Genomic DNA, 18082 nt, shown 5'->3' on the forward strand with positions numbered 1-18082 from the left:
ATATGAAATATGCATATATTTATATATATGTATATATAATATATATATATATATTTATATGTATATGTAATATATATATTGATATATATATATAGGCATATATAAATTATATATATTTATATATATATGTATATATATTATATGTATATTTTATATATATATGTATATATATGCATATAAAAATATATGTATATATATAATATATATTAATAAATATGTATATATATATGTATATATACATGCATATAAAAATATATGTATTCATATAATATATATTAATAAATATGTATATATATGTATATATATATTTTTATATATGTCTATATATAATATATGTATATATATTTATATATATATATGTATATATAATATATATATATTTATATATGTATGCATTTAAAGTATATATATATTTATATATATATGTATATAAAGTATATATATATTTATATATATATATGTATATATATAATATATATATATATATATATTCAAATATACAGACGTATATGTAATATACTGAGTTCGTGTAATTCAGTAAATTCTTATATACCAGTGGAGGTTAAGCCAAAAATCGTTTACTTAAGGAGTAAGCGACGAAATTATCACATATCATAATTGAGCATAAGTATACGGTTTATGCAAGATCAAGACTTCAAAACAAGGTGGTTTGTCAAACAAAAAGTGTAATTCAATTTTATGTTACAATTGTTTCAATGTCCAGTTAAACAATTGAAGCATTATATCGTGTGAAAACTTTCAAACAACAGCATTTCTTCAAATTTGATTAATAAACATACTTTTGGCAATGGACAATTTTTTGAAGATAAAGAAAAATGTGGTAAATCCCTAACGGGAAATGTATGCCATAAACATTTACCTTGTCAGTAGTTACGGAAAAGCCCATTTAAATATTAATTTATCGTCTTATTTTCTTGTCCTTAGTAAAGAACAGAGTCCTTGGAATATTCTACAGATAAGCCTTAGCCATTTAAAAAAAAAATTACATACCCCATTCGTTGGGTTCTTAAATTAGATCCTGCTACTCCTTTATTTCCTAATAGTTGATTATTTATAAAACTATTTTGTTTTAATTTTTGTGGCTATATTTATATTATGCCGGTAACAAGCTTGCGAAAACATTACGGTTAGTTTAGTTTCGTATGAGTGGCATGTAATGTTTATATATTATCGTTATATTGGTATGAATATATTTATATATATAAAATATATATGCAGGTATCTATATAATATATATGATATATATATGTATTTATGATATATATATATATATTATATAAATATTTATATATATATGCTTGCATATATCATATATATATGTATATATGTATATATATATGTATATATATGTATATATAATATATATGTATATATATAATATATCTATCTGTATATATATATATATTAATATATCTGTATGTATATATAATATATATATAAATTTATACATATATATATGTATGTATATATAATATATATTTATATATACATATATAAACTATATATATATATGTGTGTGTGTGTGTGTGTGTATGCATGTTTATATATCGTTATAATTTGGTGTAATTGAACATTCTAATAAAAAGAGAAAATGCATGTTTCTTATATTCTTAGTACAGCGATCCACTCCTAAAATAAAAAAGGCGAAAATGAGAATAATGTTACTCTTGCAGAATTGGATCCTGGTCCTCTGGAGCACCGTCAATCATGGCTTGGGCTCGACCAACAATCAGTGGATAAATCTGAACGTAATAAACATCTTGAAACCTAAATGTTTTTTTTTCTTTCTGTATACAAAAATGTGAGTTAGTAATTTATATTTGAGTGATGGGGGGGTTACTATACACAGGTTCGAAACAGTTGTCCAAACACAAATAAATGAAAGCAAAGGTAAGGTAAGTTATGTTTCTACCTAACTGGATAATTGTTTAGTGTTTTATGTAATGTAAAATGTTTACTCGGCTCGGAAAACAGAAATGGTTGCTGACTCTGTTGAATACGTTAAGTTTGGGAAAGTAAGTTGAAAAGTAAAAACTTACAATACAGTGTCAAAAACCCACCGAATATATGTTGCCATGATATAGGCTGACATAATCGGTGGGTTTGTGACGGTATTTTGTATAGATTTTTGTAGTTTTAACTCACTTTCTCAAACGTAACGTAATCAAAACTGTCGACCACCGTTTGTATCTTTCAAATACACCGATAAACACGGTTTTTCTAGCGGACTAAACGTTACATTAAATGAAAAGGGGTTGTATTACTAAACACAGATACAAAGAAGTTGTTGAAAAATAAATATATAACAAATAAATGTAATCAAAGGCATGAAAAGGAAATGTTCTACCTAACTGGATAAGATTTTAGTGTTTTCATGTAATCTATAATGTTTAATCGGTTCAAAAACATGCAGTGTTTATCGGTATATTTGAAAAAATACAAATGGCGTCGTATATAACGAAATAGTTTATTGTAGATTTCGGTGTACTAAAAACGACTCTGCAAACCGTTTCCGTCGCAAAAAGAAAGTTTTCATGATATTCATGTAATTACTTTTTCGAAGAGTGGGTGATAACTTTTAAATGTAAAGTTAACATAGAATGAGTACCCACTTTCTGACCGCATGAGAGAGGGACATTTTGCTGTGTGTTTCTTGGCTTAATAGTTTTTTGTTTGATTTCTTTTGTATGGTAATTACCCCTGAACTCTGGAAATATTTTCAATTTCACAGACGTAGCCTTCGTTTATGCTACGCGCGAGCATAAACGAAAGCTGTTTAGCCAATAAACATGGGAAAAATACCCCCCTCTCTCAGGTGGCTAGAAAGTGGGTGCTTATTTTAAGTTAAATTTACATGAAACAGTGATCGCCTACTTTTCGGAAAAGTGATTTCTTCAGATCATAAAAAACTATATTTTGCGACGGAAACGGTTTGCAGATTCGTTTTTAACACACCGAAATCTACAAAAAATTTTTTAGTTATATACGAACGTGAGACGCACGCCCCTTTATGGAAAATTTCATAAAAAATTCCGGGAGAAAATAGTTTTCAATAAAAACAGCAAATGAATTCGATAGCAAAAAATGGATGCTATTTTTAAATAAATTTCTCTGCGTTTCTTGGCTAAAAAGTGTTTTGTTTGATTTCTTTTGCATTTTGCAATTTAAACAGGTAATTTGAAAGGATTTTCCAAGGGTAGAAAGAAAACCCCCCACTAAATCGTGACCACTAAGTGGGTGATCATTTTACGTTAAATTATTATGGAAAAGTGATTCTCCAATTTTTAAACTAGCATTTTTTATATCTTGGTAACTACTCGTTTGCCTTAATTATGAACGTTATTTTCGTTTTCAGCGACCCCGAAAACCTATAAGAGTGGTAATTTTACATGAATTTTCGAGGGTGGTGTAATTCTTCATATTTACCCTTTTTCCAATAAAATAAGAAATTAAGAATTAGACAAATTTATTTTAGGTAGGCTTCGCAAAAAAAAAAAAAAAATTAAATTTAAAAATAAGACAAGCAAATAATGCTAGTGCACTTACCGATCCGCGCTATTTTTTAAATCGTATTTCAAAGTTTAAGTTTTTTATGTTTTTTTTAAATCGTATTTCCAAGTTTAAGTTTTATGTTTTTTTTATTCAATTGTGAGGTTAAAGTACAATATATATATCTATATTTTTATAAAGTAATAGGGTTCGTGTGTTTCTGTCTGTGTGTACAGCTCTCCATCATCAACGAAATATAAAGGAGGTAAGAGGGTAGATCTCTCCTGGTAGAAAAACATTAGAACCCATTTTAGGATGTTTCTGTTATAGGAGACATAAGAATCTATGCCTAATTTCTTTTTATACTATTCTACAAACCACCCCCATATCGAATGACTTATGCTCATTTGCATATCACATTATATTAAATCTCTTTAACTAATTACCTCGACCGTATTACATATTGGAAATATTCTAATCATTTCAACTGTACTATTTACAAAATCTATTTAACATTAAATTATTTAATATATTTTCATTTAATTTTATATTCGATTTATTTCACTTTACGTATATTATCTGAAAGGTTTACTGTTTGTGCAATCGGAGATTTACGTCATTACATGTTGTCTGTAATAGATATTTTTCTTTTTATTGGATTTTTTTCCACTTATGAACACTTTTTTTTAACCTATTTTCAAAAATAAATAATAATTTTTATTTATTTTAAGCATAACTTTATTAATACATTTTTTTTATCTAAACTTGAAATTTCACAATATTTATTTAAATTCCCACCCCCTCCTCACACTACGAATGCCTTTCGAAATAATAACGTATTCTTTCCGCACGCTACCAAACCTACAGACATATCTACGTTTGCTCTATCAACTGCTGGATTTTAAGTTAATACAACATTAAAAAATTGAAATTAATATTAAAAAAGGTTTGTGAACAATATTTCTTTCAAAATTATTTTTTATATCACTGTTCTGTTTATATTCCTATAAATTTATATTGTGAAAATTTACCACTTACCAATAATATAGACAGTTCAGTTCCTTCGGTACTTGTGGTACCGTTCTGAAATATTAACGTTACTATTTTGAAAGCCATGAAGGCAAAGATGTGTTGTAACTTATTTTGTGCTTCCAACTAACAATTAAAAAAAAATTATATCGTGAAACTTCAATTTACGCTAAAAAAATAATGTTTAAAATAAATAAAAATTGTTAACTCTTGAAAATAGTTTAAAATTTCAAATAGTTTTCATATTGTTTATTTAGATGATCTGCTTATTTACTAAATATCGTGAAACCTTAATTTAACCTAAAAAAATATTTAAAACATCATAGTACAAGAATTACGCCCCCCCAATATTTTTTTTACAAGGTTTCGGAATCGCCGACAACGAATCTGATATTCAAACACTTCGCAACTGAATACTTTCGTAGATATTATTATTTTCCCAGTACAAAAGTTGGATAAAATTTTACTTTAATGCCCATATTACAGCTTGGTTCTTACAGTGCATAATTATCAATTTCTTCTACTGCTAAAACAATTTTTTGGTGAGGAAAGCTTTATGTTTTGGGATTGTATTGAAAATGTAATGGAAATTTCAATTTCGTTCCGTTTTAATCTTTTATATTTTACTTGCCAATATAATTGAAAGAATACAATTCAACTATCGTAATTTTATATAAATAAACAAAAACAAATATTTTAAAATAAAACTTTATTAAAAAAGAAATAATTTTATTTTTAAATGAAAAAAATCAATTTAGTAAAATAATTGTATTAAACATCCCAACCTCCCCATGTTAAGTATGGCTTTCTAAATAAACACCCCCAGCCTTGTAAGCAAACCTGTAAACCTATAAAAGTTAACATTTCGAATGTGAACAGTGATTTTTCGATTTTGTTAGCGCTTGCCGCAATTAAAGACAATTAAAACGGAACTAACTTTATTTCCATTCTATTTTTTAAACAACCCCCAAAACATAACGCTCTCTTCCAGTTATAGCCAATTTTTTTTAATTAAATAAAACAGTTCAAAATAAACAGATAAGCGCATTTTCTTTTACATTTTTCTTACAACCAACGTTGTCATTTAACCAACTGCAGGATAACGTTACTTTTGTGGGGTTGTTTTGAAAATGGCACGGAGATTATAATTTCGTTCCACTTTAATCTTTCTGGTCGAGCCTATTTCGAAAGCCTGTCTTATCATAGATTTGAACTACAAATAATTTATTACATTTTGATTATTACTATCTTAAGACTTAAAGCTTATATTTATTTCATTTTTCTATTTATATATTGAATTAGTTATTTCCAGTCTTATTTAAACTTAGCGCTTTCTTTAAACCGGATGAACCTTTTATAAAAATATGAGTTTAACGTAAAGAACACGAACAAGGTTTTATTCAACTGAATTTCTTCCAGTTTACTAACAAAATATATACATTTAAAAGAGATATAAATAATAAAATAAAAAGGTTATGTAATTTAAAAGAAATACACGTACTCACAAAAGCAGATTTTTTTTTACACATTCTTTTCTTTAAAACCATAACAATGAGACTAACAATTACCTAGATCTTAGTAATTATTTGTTTTAATAGAACTGTTTTAATTGTACTGTTTACATATATTAGTTAACCTAAGTTGGTATTACATTTATTTTACATTTACTTTTTTTTTTATTATTACTTTTAGACTGTGACGTTTACACCCGGAAGTAATGAGTCACAAGTAGGTCGCTTTTATTCATTTTTGCTACAATATAATTGTTTATAATTGTACTATTCAGAAATATTATTTATAGTTCGTCCATTTCAGTTAGTATACATTTCCTTTATGCTTAATTAATTTACAATCATTAATATCGTTAAACAATTCCGTTTCAAACCGAAATTATTCCACCCAAACGAAGTAGAAACGAAAGTGAGGAAGAAAGAATGGAAAGATTGGAAGGTAATAGACTAAGAGTTGCTGCAATTCGCTCCAATGAAAACAATTCAGATAGAGAAAGACGTCTAGAACTTAACAGGATACGTCAAAGAGAAAGGAGAGCAAGACTGTCAGATTTGGAAAGAGAAACCACGCGTGAAGCTGACAGAACTAGACATGCTGTAAGGCGGTTAAATTCATCACAAGATGAAATTCAAGAAAGGCAAAGATATGCACTGGAAAGAGAAGCAATATTACGATCGAATGAATTATATGAGGTAAGTAGACGTACACAAGGTCAGTTGAGAGTGGCTCAACGACATCAGAATGAATCGGAAACCCAACGAAGCTTTCGCCTATACCAAGGGTAACAATGAGAGGCTGCATGGAGAGAGAGTATGACTTTGCCCCAGCAATTGACAGAAAACGAGGCAGCTAGACAACGAATGACTGCTTTGAGACTTTGAGACACCATGAAATAGAACACTGCAATAGAAAAGGATTGCTCTACAACAAAAATGACTCTCTCACTACAGCTGATATAGGAAAAATGGACAAAGTATGTCAACATTGCTCAGCTGTAAAATTTAAAGGAGAAACCCCTGGTTGTTGTTGTTCTTCTGGCAAAGTTGTGCTTGATAGCTTTCCACCACTGCCTCAGTTGCTTCGAGATTTGCTCTCCGGCAATGGTCCCATCTCTAAAGATTTTCTGCAAAATCTACGCAGTTATAACAATTGTTTTGCAATGACATCATTTGGTCACAAAATTGCGGCAGTACATGGGTGGAATCCTTCTTTTAGAATTCGAGGCCAGGTTTGCCACCAGATTGGGAGTCTTTTACCACCTGAAGATGAAACAGCAAAGTTTATTCAAGTCTACTTCTTGGATAGTCTGGAAGAGGAACTACATAATCGGGGACGTGACAGTAGACTCAATAGAGACATTCTCCGAAATCTGACTGAATTTTTACATGAGAACAACAGCTTCATTTGTCAGCTGAAAACAACAAAGGAGAGGATTGAAGAAGAACACTTGGTAGAACATAAATTTGTCATAAGGGAAGACCGAAGGCCGCAAGAAGAGCATCCACGGCGATTCAATGCTCCAACAACAACGTATGAGATTGGAATATTAATGGAGAATGAACCAACAGCTAATCGGGATATTGTCTTGCGTTTTAGAAATGATACATTAAAACGGATCTCCGAACTACATCCCCTCTACGATACTTTAATGTACCCGTTAATGTACCCCTATGGTTCTCCATCTTACAACATCTACATGAAGGCATCGAATGGGCGAAAAGTTACCCAACAGCAATTTTATTCGTACCATTTAATGACTCGGCCTGAAAACTATTTTCTCTGGTACCGAAGGCTATTTCAACAATGGCTGGTGGATGTGTACTGCAAGATTGAAACAGAACGTTTACAGTTCCTGAGGCGTGAGCAACAGACCCTGAGAGCTGACAATTATAGCAACTTGAGAGATTCAATTCTTAGGAAGGATGGGAATCCAGAACAGTTTGGTCAACGAGTTGTACTTCCGGCAACTTATACAGGAGGCCCTCGATACATGTTTGAGCGTCAAAGTGATGCCATGGCATATGTTCGGCGAATGGGCCGAGCCGACCTCTTCATCACGTTCACAACAAATCCAAAGTGGACAGAAATTACAGAAAATTGTCTTCAAGGGCAAGACCCTCAGGATCGTCCAGATATTGTTGCCAGGGTTTTCAAGCAGAAGCTAAAAAAGTTACTTGAATTTATTAAAAAGGGAGGATTTGGCAGGTTGAGGGCTTTCCTGTACAGTATTGAATATCAAAAAAGAGGACTGCCGCATGCACACATCCTCACCTGGCAGGCCCCAGAGGACAAACTTCTACCAGAAAAAATGGATCTCTGCATATCTGCAGAGATCCCTGACAAAGAGGAAGATCCTGATCTTCATGCTAAAGTGATGGCACATATGGTGCATGGACCTTGTGGACCATTTAATCCAAATTGTCCATGTATGATTGACAACAAATGTTCCAAAAAATACCCCAAAAAATTTCTTCAGTGTACCGAGCAAGGCCAAGACTCTTACCCCAAGTACAGGCGAAGAAAACCAGAAGATGGAGGGCAGACTTGTACAATAAGGATGAAGAGAAATGGTCGGTATGTTAATCAAGAAATAACAAACCAGTGGATTGTTCCGTACAACAAGGTCCTCCTTCAGCAGTTCAACGCTCACATTAACGTAGAAATTTGCAGCTCGATCCAAAGCATCAAATATGTCCTCAAATACGTGAATAAAGGATGTGATCAAGCAGTGTTTGAACTACAAAGAACTGATGGAGAAGCTAACCAACAAAGTCACATTGTGGATGAGATCCAGCAGTTCCAGAATGCAAGGTATGTCGGTAGTTCAGAGGCGGCCTGGAGGATATTGGAACATCCCATCCATGAACATTTCCCCCCAATTGTACAACTTTCTGTTCATCTTGAAAATGGGCAGCGTGTCATGTTCTCAGCTGATACTGCTCTGGAACGAGCCCAAGGTCCACCGCCTGCCACAACTTTGACAGCATTTTTTCAACTCTGCCATGAGGATGACTTTGCAAGGGGTCTCAAATACGTAGAAGTCCCTGAGTTTTACACTTGGAACAAATCGACAAAGAAATGGATGAGAAGAATGCGTGGGGTACAAGTTGAAGGTACTGAAAATGATGATGTATGGAAGGCACCATGCATTGGGAGAATCTACACGATTAGTCCAAAAGCAGGGGAGTGTTATTTCTTACGCCTGTTGCTCAATGAGGTTGCTGGTCCAACTTCATTTCAAGATTTGCGAGCATACAATGGTCAGGTGTTTGAAACATACAGAGCAGCGTGCCTTGCTCGAGGCCTTCTAGAAAATGACCATCACTTGCATCAAGCAGTAGGAGAGGCAAGTGCCACTAAATCACCTTCAAATTTGCGAAGCCTATTTGTGATAATTTTAACAGCCTGTGAGCCAAGCAATCCTCTTGAGATCTGGATAGCTTTTCGTGATGTAATATCTGAAGACATTCTTCACAGATACAGGCAAGAAGTTTACAATCCAGAAGCAGATTTTAATGAGGACATCTACAATAAAACTCTTTGTCTAATTGAAGAAAAAGTTCTGCTTATGGGCGGTCAACCATTGGCAAGCTATGGATTACCTGCACCAACGCAAGGGAGAGATGAAAGACTCGCGAGAGAGTATCAACGTGAAGTTACTTATAATCTTGAAGAACTTTCCCTACAAGCAGAAAATATGCAAGGAAAACTGACCGATTCTCAAAGAGAAGTTTACAATTCATTCATGGCAATGTTGGAAGCACAAGGTGAAATGAACAAAAACATGATGTTTCTTGATGCTCCAGGTGGTACGGGCAAGACTTTTGTAATCAATTTGATCCTTGCAAAGATTAGATCCATGAGAAAGATTGTGCTTGCAACAGCATCCAGTGGCATTGCTGCTACTCTACTACAAGGTGGCCGCACCCTTCACAGCACTTTTAAAGTACTCTTGGATACTCATCGAATGGATCAGCCAGTTTGCAAAATTACTGGTAACTCAGCCTTGGCAAATGTAATTAGAGACACCTCTGCAATCATTGTAGACGAAGCCCCAATGACGCACAAGAGTGCTTATGAAGCAATTGACCGAACACTGCAAGACATCACAGGAAACAAGAATCCCATGGGTGGCATTCCAACCTTATTTTGCGGTGATTTCCGTCAAATCCTCCCAGTGGTTAAAAATGGCACAAGGGCTAACATTGTCAATGCAAGTTTGAAACAATCCTATCTCTGGAGGCACGTTATAGTGAAGAGACTGACTACTAATATGAGAGCCTATATCTCTGATAACACAGCTGCAGCAGACTTCTCAAAATTGCTTCTCCAAATCGGTAATGGTCAGTTTCCTATCATTTCTTCACCTGACACAATTAAGATTCCAACTGCGCTTGGTAAATGTGTCGGTAATCAGAAGCAACTGAAAGACAAAGTGTACCCAGACCTGCAAAACAATGGAAAATCACCGGATTGGCTTGCTGAGAGGGCTATTATTTCGCCATTAAACAGCAATGTGAATCATTTGAACACTTCAATAATATGAAGCTGTTCACTACCCTGTGGAGTTGTTAAACTCTTTGGAGATATCTGGAATGCCTCCACACATTTTAAATCTCAAAATTGGATCGCCAATCATGATTCTTCGATCCTTGGAACCGCCAAAACAACAAACGGAACCAGATGTGTTATCACCAGATTGCACACCAATGTACTTGAGGCCACCATTTCCTGTGGTCCCTACAAAGGCGAAACCGTTCTACTGCCAAGGATCCCCTTAGTTCCATCGGACTCAGAACTTCCATTTAAATTCCGGAGACTCCAATTTCCTGTGAAGGTGTGTTTTGCAATGAGCATAAACAAAAGTCAAGGTCAGACATTTAACACCATTGGCGTAGACTTGACATCAGACTGCTTCAGTCACGGTATGTTCTACGTCTCCATCAGCCGGACAGGAAGTTCAGAAAAACTCTACATTCTGGCTCCAAATCAAAGCAGCAGAAATGTAGTTTACCCTGAGGCTCTTCAGTGAAAAGTTCGAGAAATGGATATGAGGAAAAACTGACATGATCTGATTGTGGTAAGTTTTTAGTATTGAATGTGCAAGATAAAATTTAAGCAAGAGTTGAAAATGACTTCAATGAAAAATTTACTATGTAACATCAAGTAAACTTCCTTTTTGATGAAAATGTTTTGTGAAGTTCCTGATTGTATTTCAGTCACTACAAGAGGTAGTTAAAATGTTAATCACCTTATGCAATCGTTGCTCTTACAACATCAACTTACTGGAAAGGTGCCCACAGATTTTGGTACCCGAGTGCGCAACAAAGCTCCGTGCGAAGCACGGGTATCTTTGCTAGTATATATATATATATATATATATATATATATATATATATATATATATATATATATATATATATATATATATTCTAAAAATAGGGATTGCTTTTTACCCATCTACTAATTAGATAGTTAAATGTTGTAATTCGAAAGTCGTCCCCGTGTGGTGCACGTGAAAGGCTAATTTCTATCGGAAATTAAATGGCGAACAGTCTCGCAGTAATGAAAAATATTTTTATTTTATTTAATATTTTTTTATAATTTGCGATCTTAATGATCTTAGTTTATTTTAATAACATGCAAACATTCTTTTACTTTACAGATACATTTTCTGAAAATTTATATTAAATTGGTAATGTAGAAATAGTGTTCTATTGAGTTTGAACGAACCAAGAATTACATTTTATATATATAGATATAATATATATATATATATATATATATATATATATATATATATATATATGTATAATATATAGATATATATTTTTATTAGTATATATATAATATATATATTCATATATAATATATATATTCATATTATATATATTATATGTATATGTAATATATATATATGTTTATATACATATATATGTGCATAATATATATGTATATATGTATAATATATATATATATATATATATATATATATATATATATGCACCTCGATTCAAAAACGGTTTATATAATTTTCATATAAAAGCATACAATACTCCCATGTACCAGCAACGGGGAATGAAAACAAATATTGTTTATCGTTCATAAAATAAAACGTAAGAAAAACTGCTAAAGCTTATATCGGTAAGTTTTATTACTAATTTGCTGTAAATCTCATGAACTATTAAACATTATGATAATACAAGGAACTAACTAAACTTTATATATTTGTGAGGATCTATTATTGATGGGGTATGTGTTGTCTTTCTCACCATTTGTACGTATAGCTCTTAGTGACTATAAGATGAATTTTCTTACATACAACTTATTTTACTATTCCAAAAAACAATTCCCTCTTATTGGATCTCTTTAATGGCGTACCCCTCCAACATGGAGGTCATATCGGTACTTGTGCTTGTTTCTTTCCTGACAAACAGTTACCATTTCTTTGTAACCAGATCTAGTACGATCTCTTCTACTCCGTACCTTGAACATATTTACAAAGTTTTTTTACTTTTTATGTAACAAATCTCTTCCTGCAGTGTTTTGATCGAATTTCTCTTAAAATATCCTCGTGCTTCTACATTCAAAACCTAAAGCGATGCACGTATCTCTTACGTTTACTAGTGGCTGTACTTATATTGTAATTCTTAAAATAAAATAAATGTAGAAAACACTATATACAAATGTAAGCATGAACAGACATTACTGTACACTCATACAGTAAATAACTTGAACCATTTTAGTTGAGAATTAAAACAGGTGTCTTTGCATTGGTATAATATAAAAATATATTTAACATTGCGTTGCTGAGCTATCTGAATTATTTGTAGTTATGTTGAATACAACATTTATGTCGTTTATTTGAAGTTATCCAAATTTTAATGCGTGTATATCTGGATCTATATGGTTATGTGTTCATGTGTGTATGTATGTTTTTCTATGTATGTGTATGAAACCACTACCGTCCATTATTCAGATGTTTCAGGCATGGAACTTCTTTTCATCTCCTTTTTCGTTTCACGTTTTTGTACTATCTTCCCATATAGAGGCTCGAATGATATAAAGTGGCTTATGATTAAAAAAGGTCGAGAAAAAAAAACAAGATAAAATGAAAACTCTAAATGTACGAGCTAGCATCTCTGTATTTCAGTTTACCTATTAAATTATTTCCGGTGTCGTAGATAAGAGCAGCTGAAAAAATAAAATTAATCGCATTGATAGTTTTGGAACTTTCTCCCTTATCTTTGAAAACATTAGATAGTATTTGTAAACAACAATATATGTCACAACAACATTGACTTATATTATATTTTCACATAAGTTCGTGTAAAAACCTATTTTGTTGAACTTGAATAAAGAATTGACTAAATTCAAAAGACTTTTTCAATACTCACACAAACACTTTATATATATATATATGTATATATATGCATATACATATATTTATATGTATATATATGAAGTTTATGTATATATATATCTATGTATATGTATATATCTGTAAATGCATATATCTACATCTATGAAATTATGTATATATGTGCATATATATGTATATATATGTATGTATATGTGTGTTTATATATATTTATCTGTATGTATATATAAATGTGTGTATATATACATCTGTGTATATATATATGTATCTGTATGTATATATAAATGTGTGTATATATACATCTGTGTATATATATGTATCTATATGTATATATGTGTATATATATGCATATATGTGTATATGTGTATATATATGCATATATGTGTATATGTATATATATATGTATATATATATGTATATATGTATGTGGTATGTATATATATATGTATATATATATGTATATATGATGTGGTGTGTTGCACACAGGGCCTTTGAGCGTGTAGTGTTGTAGCTTAGTGAATGTGTAGAGTGCTTAGCTGCTTGGCTTTCAGGTGCTTTGCTCCTCTTGCTTCCAGCTGTAACCGCCACCTATACTCGCAAGAGTGAAGGGGAGGCAGTTTAGTAAGCCCTGCCCACTGGTGGTTAGAGCGTCTCACTGGTCAAGACTCGCATGCCACCTCCTCGTGGTACATCACGGTTTAACTGGGTACCTTGCGGCCCCAGGCTAAGTGTATGTGGGATCTCGGAGTAGTCTGGAGCCCCAGAGGTGTTGAGTGCATGGCCCTCCGGCGTGAGGACACGCCCTGGCTTACACCAATCCAGACCCCAGCTATGTGGTCAAATAGCAAAATGTCATCTCGGCAGCAGGAGTTGGCAGTCATGGTATGAGCGCAGCTGATATATTTTTCAACCACCGGTCTCCCATGGCGGATCACTGAGCGGATGAATCAAGAACGATCAACGGTCAGGGATCAACACCCAGTTAGCGGGTACTGCGGGGCAACCTACCACTGCTCCAGCTGTCGCACTCCTGTGCTCCGCTGGGGTCCGCAATGTTGGGTCCAGAGGTGGATGTTCTGTTCTGGGCATGCACTCATCCACTACTTCCCTGCCCCGGCGCTTGACGTTTCAGGCAACTACTATGGATATGTCAAGAATAAATTCTCAGCGACTGGCAATTCGGGAGCCCCCTGCAGTCGGGGGTGCTGTCGTTGCTCGGCAGGGCCCGCGTTCTAGGCAGGCGCGCCCCGGTCGACATCCTGCTACTGCCTCCCCACTACACCTGGCCTGCTGGAATGTCCGCTCCCTTGGGGTGACTTCCTCTCTTGACAGTTTTCATCCTCGGAAGTCTGCTGTTATCGACCTGGAATTACTCCGGTTGGGGGTGGATGTCTCAGCACTAGGCGAGACATGGCTCACTGGAAATGGCTCCATACGTGAAGCTAACTTCACATTTTACTGGACTGGCTACCCTGACTTGGAGAGACCAAAACATGGAGTGGGTTTTGCCATCTGCAACAAGCTGCTCAGCTTTGTCGAAACTCCCGTCGCCATCTCTCCCAGATTAATGTCACTACAGCTACACACCACCTCTGGTCCAGTGTCCCTATTGTCTGCCTACGCCCCAACCCTCACCTCGCCGGATGACCAGAAAGATGCTTTCTATCTCCAGCTGAGTGAGACCCTCTCCAAAATCGACCGCGGTCACCGCATAATCATCCTGGGTGATCTCAACGCTCGAGTAGGCAGTAACACCAATGCCTGGCCTGATGTCCTGGGTCCTCACGGAGTGGGCTCTATGAATGAAAATGGACAGCGTCTTCTGGAACTCTGTGCTACACACAGGCTGTGCATCCCATCAACCTTCTTTAAGGGCTCACCGTGGTCGAAGATGACATGGCAACACCCACGCTCTAAGCGCTGGCACCAGCTGGACCATGTGATCACTCAAAAGAAGCACCTCCAGGATATCATCCACTGCAGGACAATGCACTCTGCGGACTGTGACACAGACCACTCACTTGTGCGCTGTAAGCTTAAACTAAAGCCAAAGAAAATCCACCTGTCTTGCTCAAAACCACTTTCAACGCTCAATGTTCTTGCTACTAAGTCCAAGGAGAAATGCCAACATTTTCAAGCTTCAATACAATCCACCTTTGGCCAGTCTGCACCCCCTCAGGATGCTGCCTCTGCCTGGCTGCGGATTCGTGACACTGTTGGAGTTTGCGCACTCTCCAGTTTTGGTAGACGTACAGTAAAGCAGCCGGACTGGTTCAGACACCACGCGGACACACTCCAACAAGCACTAGCAGAAAAGCGAGCGGCAAGACTGGCTGTGATGCAGGACCCCTCTCCTCAAGCTACTAGCCTCTGGAAGCAGAGCCGCTCAAAAGTGCAGCGCCTAACTCGAGAGGCTAAACACAACTATTGGAGTGACATCTCCAAGCGTGCTGAAGACTGCTCTGCCACCGGCAACACCGGTGGCATGTACCAAGCTCTGAAAGAGGCTCTAGGTCCTCCTGTGAAGAAATCATCTCCTTTGCGATCTCTGACCGGAGAACTACTCACCAATCCTGATGATCAGCTTGACCGTTGGGTGGAGCACTACAGCTCACTGTATGCTCAACCTGTAGCAGCTAGTGAGGCTGCTATAATAGCTGCTGTTCCCCAACTACCAGTCCGCCATGAGCTAGATTACGACATCACCATCGATGAAGTACACAAGACCATCAAGCTACTGAGGAACAACAAAGCCCCCGGCGTGGATGGGCTACCTTCAGAAATCTTCAGATGCGGTGGTGACTCACTAACTGAGGAACTCCATCATCTCTTCTCAATCTGCTGGAATGAAGGTACTATTCCCGATGAACTTCGTAACGCCAACATAGTTACCCTGTATAAGAACAAAGGGTTTCGCTGCGACTGCAACAACTACCGTGGCATATCTCTACTTTCCCAGCCTGGAAAGATCTATGCCCGCTTAGTCCTGCCACGTCTCCAGATTATTGCCAACAGAATTCTTCCTGAGAGTCAATGTGGCTTTCGACCTGGCCGCTCTACCACTGACATGATCTTTTCTGTTCGTCAGATCCAGGAGAAATGCATTGAGCAAGGCCGTCCTCTCTACGCAGTTTTCGTTGACTTGACGAAGGCCTTTGATTATGTTAGCAGATCAGGGCTATTTCTAGTCCTCCGTCTACTGGGCTGCCCTCCCAAACTCCTGAAAACCATACAAGAATTTCACGATCAGATGAAGGCTACAGTACAGTTTGAGGGCTCTCGTTCTAAAGAGTTCCCCATCTCTTGTGGTGTCAAGCAAGGCTGCGTGTTAGCTCCTACTCTGTTCGGAATATATTTCTCAGCTGTTCTGCGCCGAGCCTTCCCAAACCCAACTGGAGTGCTCCTTCACACTCGCAGTACTGGAGGCCTATTCAACCTGGCCAGGCTACGCTCAAAAACTATGGTTAACCGCGTACAGATCCGTGAACTCCTGTACGCTGATGATGCTGCCTTCATCGCCAACTCGGAGGTTGAGCTTCAGGCAATGTGCTCCTCCTTTGCTTCTGCCTGCGAGGAGTTTGGTCTCAAAATCAGCCTAGGCAAGACGGTGGTCTTTGCCCAGCCTGCTGGGCTTTCACCCATAATAACCGTAAACAATCATGTACTGTCAAACGTCACCAAGTTCACTTACTTGGGTTCTACAGTTGATAACACCAACAGTCTTGATTGTGAACTGGACTCCCGCATTGGAAAGGCATCAACAACTTTCGGCAGGCTTAGTGAGAGAGTCTGGAAGAACAAGTCCCTCTCGCTACACCTAAAGATCAAGGTTTACGAGGCCTGCATCCTCAGCACTCTCCTGTATGGCAGTGAGACTTGGTGCACCTACCGCCGACACGAACACCGTCTGAACGCCTTCCACTTCCGATGCCTGCGCACAATTCTTGGATTCACATGGAAGGATCATGTACCAAACACAGCTATCCTCTCCACGACCAAGAGTACTGACATGTACACAGTGCTGCGCATCCGTCGCTTACGTTGGGCTGGCCACACCTGCCGCATGGACGACAGCCGGCTACCAAAAGCACTTCTCTTTGGAGAGATAGCTGATGCCCCTCGCTGTGCTGGCAGGCCACGCCTCCGCTACAAGGATGTCCTGAAACGTGACCTCCAGGTCTTCGGCATCCCTCACAACACTTGGGAAACCTCTGCCGGCAACCGAGCAAAGTGGCAAGCTGCTATAAGATCTGGTGCCAAAAGATCCTGCCAGCAATACACAGACTTCCTGAACTGTAGAAGACTGAAGCGCCTTGCCAATCGTCGTCCTCGACGTTAAGGGCCTATATATATATATATATAATATGTATATATATATATGTATATATACACGTATGCATGTATTTATATATGTATGTATGTATGTAGGAACCTAATGTCTTCGTCTGTAGAAAGCGGCTTGAAGTCGAAAAAAATTGTCTACCTTAGAAGTACCTTATCAAATGATGCCCCTCTTAATGCAGAAAAAAGACAGAGAATCAGCAAGTTATCTGAGGCTTTTGGGGGTTTACAAGATAGAGTCTGGTCTGACGGTGATCTAACTCTAACAACTAAAATTTCAGTATATCAAGCATGTGTAGTACCATCCCT

The sequence above is a fragment of the Euprymna scolopes genome, chromosome 15 (genome assembly GCF_053919585.1).
Source record: "Euprymna scolopes isolate OS-2025 chromosome 15, ASM5391958v1, whole genome shotgun sequence".
Classification (NCBI taxonomy): Eukaryota; Metazoa; Mollusca; class Cephalopoda; order Sepiida; family Sepiolidae; genus Euprymna; species Euprymna scolopes.